Source organism: Mus musculus, chromosome 2 (assembly GCF_000001635.26).
Source record: "Mus musculus strain C57BL/6J chromosome 2, GRCm38.p6 C57BL/6J".
In the NCBI taxonomy this organism is placed as follows: Eukaryota; Metazoa; Chordata; class Mammalia; order Rodentia; family Muridae; genus Mus; species Mus musculus.
The window spans coordinates 104,534,762-104,539,132 of NC_000068.7; the positions used below are offsets into that span (position 1 = coordinate 104,534,762).

General features: G+C 44.4%; 1 pseudogene; it reads left to right on the forward strand.

Annotated features, from left to right (window-relative positions):
* Gm13870 (predicted gene 13870) lies at positions 2,659 to 3,900 on the forward strand (annotated as a pseudogene).

Here is a 4,371-nt window from a genome sequence, read left to right on the forward strand (position 1 = left end):
CACGCGTCTCCCAGTCACCTCAAGTAACATTATCTTGGGAGCTATTTTCCAAGTTACCACATAGTTTGCCTAATTATAAATTTTAGTGGTTGCACAATAATCCATATTTACTTGTCCCTCTTGCTATTCTTGCTATTTATCTAGGCTGTTTTTAACACAGAACTGTTAAACTAAGGCCACAGTCTTGTGTGCTCACAATGTTTCTCTTAGAATGTGTTGCCAAGGTCCGGGATTGCTGGGTCAAAGGCTATAAACATTTTATAACTTTTAATATTTAATGCCAAATTGCAGAAAGGTTTGCAAGAGTTTATAGTGTTAAAGGTTGGATTTTTTCATAGGAAAAGAAAAAGAAGAGTAGGCCTGGAATAATGCTGTGTATTAGTCAAGATTCACAGAACTTATAGAATAAATCTATCTCTATCTCTATCTCTATCTCTACCTCTACCTCTACCTCTACCTCTACCTCTACCTCTACCTCTACCTCTACCTCTACCTCTACCTCTATCTCTATCTCTATCTCTATCTCTATCTCTATCTCTATCTCTATATATGGGGATTTATTGGAATGACTTAGAGGCTATAGTTCAGCTAATCCAACAATGGCTAGCTGTGGACAGAAAGTCTAAGAACAGTAGTTGCTCAGTCCACAAGGTGTCCACTAGATGTCTTGGCTGGTCTTCAGTATATGCTAGAATCCCAAAGAAGTAAGCTCTAATGCCAGTGAAGAAATGGATCTGCTAGCAAGGTGAGGACAAGCAGGCAGAGAGCAAAGGCCTCCTCCTTTTATGTCCTTATATTAACTTTCAGCAGAAGATATGGTCCAGAGTTAAGGTATGTCTTTCCACTTCAAGATCTGGATCAAAGATATGTTTCTTCCAGCCTTAAGATCCGGATCAAAGGTGTGTGTCTTCCTACCCAAAGGTCAAGATTAGAAGTAGATTCACCCATTTCAAACAAAGAAAAAAAATCTCTCAAATGTGTACCCTCCCTTTCTGGATTGTAGTTCATTCCAGATGCAGTAAAACTGACAGCCAAATGTAGCCATCCCATGGTGACCCACGCCTTCTTTAATCCCAGCACCTAGAGATGGAGACAGGAGAGTCAACAGTTGAAGATCATTCTTGGCTACACAGCAACTTCAGGTCAGGATGGGCTACAATGAGACCCTGTTTCAATCATCATGGCCCATCACCCACCAAAAAGAGCAAAGGGTCAAGTCAAAAATAGGACCTCTTAATGAAACTCTGCCCATAGAGGTTTCATGCAAAGCTACATAGCTCATTTTTCTACCCTACTTGGACTTCATGCTGGGCTTACATTTTAACCTAACCTAGAACATGTTTATTGCTAGGTATGGTGAACACTTTCATATAAACTTTTGTTACCTGTACTGAGAGTTGATTTTAAAATAGTTTTTCAGCCTGTCATGGTGGCATACACCCACAATCTCACTACTTGGGTGGCAATAGGGTCACAGGTCAGCCTAGTCTACATATTGAGTTCCAGGTTAGATAAAGCTGCAAAGTTGGACCTTGTCTTGAAAGGGGTTGGGGGTGGGTGCCACAAGGTTCCAGCTCAGCACACTTTCTTATCAACTCTGTCCCAGAGAGAGACCTGCGAAAGGGGAGCTGTGGCCTGATTTCAGGAAGGGGGGAGGCAGCTAAACAGTGTGTAGGTGAGGTTGAAAATGAAGCTTCGTTTCCAGCATCTCTGAATCTCTTCACAGAACTGTGGTTGGTACCAGATAAGAATGTCTTTGCGGTAGGAAAACATGACAGTATTCATGGCTTACTGCTTCTTATTCTTTTCATCACATACCCCCTCTCCCTTCCCCCAGAAAGACCAGCTGAATTCAACAAGAATTTCAGGAGGCCACCAGCACAGGAACAAAATGACGGGGCCCCCAGGAGACCAAGAAGAATTAGCGTGGGCAGCCCACACTTATTGCATTTGCCCTAGCTCTGCTTTTCCTCCCAGGGGTCTGAGCTGGATTTAACTAGTATAGCAAAGTGGCACTGGAATTGACCTTCTGGAATATTCCTAGCTCCAGCAAATGCTAACAGTGGAGTTTAAATAAAATAAAATAAAATAAAATAAAATAAAATAAAATAAAATAAAATACAACAACAACAACAACAAAAACAAAACAAAAAACAAAAAACCCTATGCCTTCACAGAGCTTACATTTTAACAGAGGACAACTTTCAAGAGCCAGGCTTTTTTCTTCTACAGTGTGTATAAGACAGACTGAGCTTGTGTCACCAGGCTTGACAGTAGGCCCCTTGCCCTCTAAGCCATCTGGCTGGCCCATGTAATACACGGGTCTTAATGAGGGCCGAAAGTTGCATGAAAACACTTCTTTTTTTTTTTTAATTTTGGTTTGAGTTTTCTTGTGTTTTGTTTTTTAAGACAGGGTCTCACTATGTAGCTCTGACTACTCTGGAACTCTCTCTTTAGACCAGGTTGGCCCCAAACTCGGAGATCCACCTGCCTCTGTCTTCCCAGTGTTGGAATTAAATGCTTGAGCCACTACTTCCACCCAACCCTAACCCTGAAGTTTTTGTTGTTTTTTTTTCTTTTTATATTAAAAATATTTACTGTGGGCTCTCTGTTCCTCCCTGTTCTAGAGACAGATGCATTGTCTTGTGCAGTGCCAATCTCATTCCGTAGACAAGATGGTGAAGGTTGGTGTGAACGGATTTGGCTGTATTGGGCGCCTGGTTACCAGGGCCGCCTTCTGCTCTGCACTTGGCAAAGTGGAGATTGTTGCCATCAATGACCCCTTCATTGACCTCAACTATATGGTCTCCATGTTCCAGTCTGACTCCACCCATGGCAAATTCAACGGCACAGTCAAGGCCGAGAATGGGAAGCTTGCCATCAACAGGAAGCCCATCACCATCTTCCAGGAGTGAGATCCTGATAACATCAAATGGGGTGATGCTGGTGCTGAGTATGTCGTGGAGTCTACTGGCATCTTTACCTCCGTGGAGAAGTTCCAGATTCACTTGAAGGGTGGGGCCGAAAGGGTCATCATCTCCGCCCCTTTTGCCGATGTCCCCATGTTTGTGATGGGTGTGAACCATAAAAAATATGACAACTCACTCAAGATTGTCAGCAATGCATCCTGCACCACCAACTCCAACTGCTTAGTCCCACCCCACGCCCCCGGCCAAGGTCATCCAACTTTGCCATCGTGGAAAGGCTCATGACCATGGTCCATGCCATCACTGCCACTCAGAAGACTGTGGATGGTCCCTCTGGAAAACTGTGGCATGATGAATGTGGGGCTACCCAGAACATCATCTCTGCATCCACTGGTGCTGCCAAGGCTGTGGGCAAGGTCATCCCAGAGCCGAACAGGAAGCTCACTGGCATGGCCTTCCATGTTCCTACCCCCAATGTATCCCTTGTGGATCTGACATGCTGCCCAGAGAAAGAAACCTGCCAAGTATGATGACATCAAAAAGGTGGTGATTCAGGCATCTGAGGACCCACTGAAGGGCATCCTGGGCTACACTGAGGACCAGGTTGTCACCTGCAACTTCAACAGCAACTCTTACTCTTCCACCTTTTGTTCTGGGGTTGACATTGCTCTCAATGACAATTTTGTAAAGCTCATTTCCTGGTATGACAATGAATATGGCTATAGTAACAGAGTGGTGGACCTCATGGCCTACACGGCCTCCAAGGAGTAAGAAACCCTGGACCGCCCACCCCAGCAAGGGCACTGAGAGTAAGAGAGAGGCCCTTGGTTGCTGAGGAATCCCTATCCCAACTTGGCCCCCAACACTGAGCATCTCCCTCACAATTTCCATCCCAGACCTCCATAATAACAGGAGGAACCTAGGGAGCCCTCCCTACACTCTTGAATACCATAAATAAAAGTTCACTGCACCCCCCCCCCCAAATTCCTGTATTGTGTGGTGATGGCATATGCCTTTAATCTCAGCACTAGGAAGGCAGTGGCATATGGATTGTGAGTTTGAGACCAGCCTGGTCTACAGAGTGAGTTCAAGGACAGTAAAGGCTACACAGATACACCTTGTCTCAAAAAACAAACAAACAAAATATGTTTCTACATGTATATGAATGTGAATGTATGCCACTTGTATGCCTGCCTATGAAGCCAGTCAAGGGCGTTAGATCCTCTGTTGCTGGACTGTTGTATGACACCCCATGTGGTGGAACCAAGGTTGGGTCCTACAGAAGAGTAGCAAGTGCTCTTAACTGCCGAGCCATCTCTCCCACTCCAAATTCTATTTCTGGAAAACAAAAATGCTAGGATTTTCCCAGTGGCTGTGTTAAATCTGTATGTTGCTTTGGGTGGTATCGACATATGAACAATATAAAATCTCCCAATCCATGAAC